At 40.2% G+C, this 5,681-nt stretch overlaps 1 pseudogene; it reads left to right on the top strand.

Moving 5' to 3' along the window:
* Positions 1-4,614: 4,614 nt before the first annotated feature.
* LOC102435949 lies at positions 4,615-5,416 on the top strand (annotated as a pseudogene).
* Positions 5,417-5,681: the final 265 nt, after the last annotated feature.

Here is a 5,681-nt window from a genome sequence, read left to right as displayed (position 1 = left end):
GGCAGGAGAGCCCGGCATCATCCACCCGGCCGTGCGCGGCCGCTTTCCCCGGAGGAGCATTCGCTCCGTCCCCGGGCGGAGCGTGGGTGCAGCTCGGCGCCAGGCCTGGGGCCGCCGCCTTCCCCAGCGGCTGTGACAGGACAGCTTACCGGAGCGATTTCCCTCCGTCTTAACCACCCGCTAGTGGTTCGCAACGTCCATTTAGTAATTGGTGTCTGCCCGGACGGGGAGACGTTTTTATGTGACTAGAGTACAAAATGTCGGGGAATGTGGGATAGCTGGCTTAGAGTTTTTATTCACGGGGTTCTGTACTGCGCACTGGGTTACGGGTGTTACAGTAGGTCTTGGGCAAAACAAAAAAAACCCACAACATTATGTTGAAATTCTGCTTCCTGGCAAATTGTCGACAGTTTAGCTCAAATTAATTCACAAAAATTCTTTAAAAAACAAAACAACAACACGCAAAAAAACGCAACAACTTTGAAAAATCCCGCCGCTACTTGAAGGAGCTTGCTCGGCCCTCACAGACCATCTCCGCGTGCTTATCGTGGACCAGCCTGGAGATGAGACACTGGGAGGAGTTCGGGCCTCGGGAGGTATATTTGCTACAGTGAATACTAGGGAGGCTCCGACCATCGGAAGAGTAGGGACCTGAGGAACACGCACAGGAGGGAGCACAAATCATACCAAATACAAAAACAGCCTTAACACATGCCATATCACATACAAAATCATTAACAAGTCCATTGGAAAGATTACACTTGGATTCATCAGGAATGGAAAATTGCTAAATGGAGGTATCAGGATGGTTATCTTAACTTGAAAAACACTCAACAGGTTAAATGCAGTACTCCAGGTGACAGACTTGTCTTTTCAGGGCAAAAAAAAAAAAAAAATCCTTCTGCAGAGAGAGTATTGTTCACATAACTGAGAAGGTGAACTATTCCAAAAAGAAAAGAATAAGGCTTCCTGAGGATAAATATCTAAAAGATAAATCGCTGACTTTGGGGACTAGAGAAACCTCTACCCATTCAAACTAACAAAAGGATAGGAGCCTCATGCATATTTCCTTAGATCCACCTGCAGCTTTTTGTGGAGTCTAACTCTGCCCTTAAAATGCCTTTGCCCAGCTCTCAAGGTCAGCTACCCTAAGAGATAGGTTAACTCTGGTGTGTTTTAGTGGTAGAACCGAAATAGCCTTTTTACTAAAATCAAAGAATTGCCATACTACCAGTTCATTTTTTAAAAAAAATACCAAAATATATAAAGAAAAAATATTAGAAAACTGAAGTTTAGCGATAATCTTAATGGGAAATAACACATTGTATAACATCATGTTGTAATGTTAAAAAAAAATTGCAAATTGAACAATTAGAGGTTAGCAATCTCAGCTTCCTAATTAGTAGCCTGTAAGATACTTACTTATACATACTTGTTGCCTTAGGCATCATCAACAGGAGATTATAATTAAGATGCTTCCTGAAGACTTTATTTTTAGTTGAATTAAGCCTGACTTCAGTTTGTTTTTCGATAATTGTACTAGTTTGTTTTAATTAATGCTGGGAGCAATGCTGACTTTTGTGACAAATCTTTCATGACAGATCATCCTGATTATCTTCCTTAGCCTTATACCTTGCAACTCTATTTGCATTTTAGATCCTACAGTAATAACAAGAATTAATGTGTACTGTATTGATTATTTGCTAAGTATAAGCCACTGAATTCAGTGCTTCACAGCTTTTAAGCCTCCCTAAAATCCTATGCAATAGGAATTATCAGCCTTCATTTTATAGGTGAGGAGCCGGTAATGTTGGAGGCAGGATTTATATCTAAACATTGTGATTCCAAGAACCCATGATGTCTAAAGGCTACATGTAGTTTTCCAATAAGCTACGTTTTTCTCTCCATCGGAGATGTCTTTCTCATAGTCATCCTACCAAACACTTAAGAATTCATAACTCAGCCCTAACCTGTTTGGCTCGGTGGATAGAGCACTGACCTGTGGACTGAAGGGTCCCGGGTTTGATTCCGGTCAAGGGCATGTACCTTGGTTTCGGGCATATCCCCAGTAGGGGTGTGCAGGAGGCAGCTGATCGATGTCTATCCCTCTCCATTCCTCTCTGTAAAAAATCAATAAAATATATTTTTTTAAAAAATTCATAACTCAGGTTAAATGTTACTTTAAAGTCTTCCCTGATCTCCTTCTTAATAAGCCTACTCTCCACTACCACCACTATACTACCACTAAGTCTAACACTTCTATTATTGCACTGTCCTTATACATAATTATTGATCTCTTTCTCTCTCTTATTATTAAACTTTGAGCACCTTGAGGGGAGGGACTGTTTCCTATTCTCAATTCTCAGTTCCTTGCCATGTGCCTTTCATGTGATCAATAAAGGCTTAAGGGATTTAAATATGAGGGACAATTAACACTTATGCATTTACTACTTCGCTTTCTCTTTCCTGACTTCCTGAAATGTTCCTTTTAATATCTCTTCACCCCTTCCAGGTTAAACTTCTCCAGGTTGTCTAAATTTGGTGTTCTCTCCTTCCCTCACAGGCATGCCCTAAAACTATTTCTATTTGGCTTAAGCTACCACCACTCTACCAAAACTACTTTCACTAAGGCCATCAATAACCTTTGATTGCTAAATCTAGTGGTTTCATTTTACCACTGGTTTTCATTTTACATGGTTCTCAGTAGCATCTGACACTATTGATCATGCCTTCCTTGAAATACTCTCTCTTCGTATTCAGACACCATGCTTCTCCTACCTACTCTGCTATATATATCTTTCTTCTAAGCTTGCTCACTGTCCTTAACAAATACGGTTTTTTCAGGGTTCAGTTCTTAGCCCTCTTATCTTCCTATACTATCTCCCTAGGTGATCTCATTCATGCCCATAAATTCAATTTTCTATCTGGTTAGCTAAGGTTTCTGAGATTTTTATGTTTAGCCCACAACTTTCTTCTGTGATCTGGACCCAAACATGCAATGGTCTAGTTTCTATTTCCGCTTGGAGTATGAAAGCCACCTTAAAGTCTTCATATCCAAGACTGAACTTTACCTCTCCCATAGCTGCAGTAATTGCAATTACAGCAAGAACAATACACAAAAAGCCTAGTCCTCCTCCACTATGTTCCCCATCTCAAACAGTAGCAACCTCAGCTACATCGTCAAGTGCTCAAGGCAGAAACACTGGTTTAAGTTTGAGGTTGTACTTAGTTCAGCTATTTTTGCCTCAATTTACTTCTAAAGCCACAAATCAGCTGAGTAAAGGGTAAACATGGGCTAAATAGACAGTTGAGGAGCATTTTCTTATTGGTTCCCTTGTACCTCATAAAGCTGTGTCTAATGTACAGTGGACATAATGGCCAGATTGAATAAAATGTTCTCCGGATTAGAATTGAAGTGGCACACACCACATGTATCAGACCCATTAAATGCACTCAGTGAGCCACATGATGTAATTACACCCAGGTGTAATGGGCAGGTGACAGGCCTTTGACTTTTTATTGTGCCAACACCGAAACAAACTTTCCTTTTGGTGCTTGTCCTGCAAAGCCTGAGAGGTTTTCCACTATATCTGCTTAATGCCTGTGTGGAAAATTCTAGCCACATTTAACAATTATCTTTGACTCTTCCTGTTCCTTACCCTTGACACCCAATTAATCACCAAGTCCTATTGTTTACAACTCCTAATTTCCACCATTATCACCTGAAAAACTGCTATTTCCCAATTCCACTCTTGCTTTCCTCTCAATTCACCATAAAGTAGCCCGAATGATCTTTTTTCTTTTTAATATGTTTTTATTGACTTTTTTAGAGAGAGGAAGGAATAGGGATAGAGACAGAAACATCAGTGATAGAGAAAGATCCTGCAGGCCCTGGGGATTGAACTTGAAACCCAGGCATGTGCCCTGATCAGGAATTGAACCCCAATCTCTTGGTTCTTGGGTCCACGCTCAACCACCGAGCCACACAGGCCAGGGTGGAGTGATCTTTTTAAATAGCAAGTATGTTTATATTACTCTGTTTTGGGGGAACTGTTCATCAAAGATCAGGGGACACTCCCTTACTATCAGACTGTTTTCTTTATAAGAAAGTAAAAATGTTCAGAAATTCAAGAGAGAGAGATGGGTAAGAAGTGGATAATTTTATTTTATTTTTGCTTTGTTGAGATTAAAGTCAAACTGACTTCTCTACTTTGTGTTACACTATCACCTAGTGCTTGATTGTTTCATTTTGATTGATTGTTGTTCAAATGAATTTTTCCGTTTCAGTATCTACAAACTGAAGTAGGTCCCAATTCACTTCTGTTCATGGGATCCAACTTATATGCCTGATCCTTACAAGTTTTGTTCAGCCGGTATGGCCCAGTACTTGAGCATCGACACATGAACCAAGAGGTCACTGGTTCAATTCCTGGTCAGGGTACATGCCCAGGTTGAGTTCGGGCTTGATCCCCAGGAGGGGGCATGAAAGAGTCAGCCAATTGATGTTTCTCACTCATCGATGTTTCTATCTCTCCCTCTCCCTTTCTCTCTCTAAAAATCAATAAAAATATTTTTTTTAAAAAAAAGAAGTTTTGCTCTTTTCCGGCTAGAACCATGGAGGGTGCCGAAGAGAAGAAGAAGAAGGTTCCTTCTATACCAGAAACCCTCAAGAAAAGCGAAGGAATTTCGCAGAGCTGAAGATCAAGTGCCTGAGAAAGAAGTTTGCCCAAAAGATCCTTTGAAAGGCAAGGAGGAAGCTCATGTATGAAAAAGCTAAACACTATCACAAGGAATACAGGCAGATGTACAGAACTGAGATTCAAATGGCTAGGATGGGAAGAAAAGCTGGCAATTTCTATGTACCTGCCGAATCCAAATTGGCATTTGTCATCAGGATCAGAGGTATCAATGGTGTGAGCCCAAAGGTCCGAAAGGTGCTGTAGCTTCTTCGCCTTCTCCAGATCTTCAATGGCACCTTTGTTAAGTTCAGCAAGGCTTCCATTTACATGCTGAGGATTGTGGAACCATATATTGTAAGGGGGTACCCAAACCTGAAGTCAGTAAATGAATTATGTACAAGCGTAGTTATGGCAAAATCAACAAAAAACAAATTGCCCTGACAGATAACTCATTGATTGCTTGATGTCTTGGTAAATATGGCATCTGCATGGAAGATCTGATTCATGAAATCTATACTGTTGGAAAGTGCTTCGAAGAAGTAAACAACTTCCTGTGGCCCTTCAACTTATCTTCACCATGAGGTGGAATGAAGAAAAAGACCACCCATTTTGTAGAAGGTGGAGATGCTGGTAACAGAGAAGACCAGATCAATAGGCTTAATAGAAGAATGAACTAAGATATCTACCATGGTTATTTTTGTAATCTGGTCAATTAATAAACAATGAGCCCTTTAAAATTGAAGAAAAAAGTTTTTTAACCCAGCGCTGGATTTCCTCTTATGCACACCATTTTTCCTTTGCCAAGTAGGTAGCAGTACTAGACTTTTTATGATCCTATTATCTCCAGAGACACTAATTATGTCATTAATTGGCTTAATTTTATTGATATATCATTTCCCAACTCCTTTGTTAATTTTTAATTTTTTCCTATTGTTAGAGGAGTAGTCTAATAATGTATACAGCGTACCTTGGAAAGCAAAGCTAGATACGTTAGCCAGCTAT

Source organism: Myotis lucifugus, unplaced genomic scaffold (genome assembly GCF_000147115.1).
Source record: "Myotis lucifugus unplaced genomic scaffold, Myoluc2.0 scaffold_78, whole genome shotgun sequence".
NCBI classification, from domain to species: Eukaryota; Metazoa; Chordata; class Mammalia; order Chiroptera; family Vespertilionidae; genus Myotis; species Myotis lucifugus.
The sequence above is the reverse complement of the archived record's forward strand: the minus strand, read 5'-3'. Positions and strand labels throughout refer to the sequence as shown.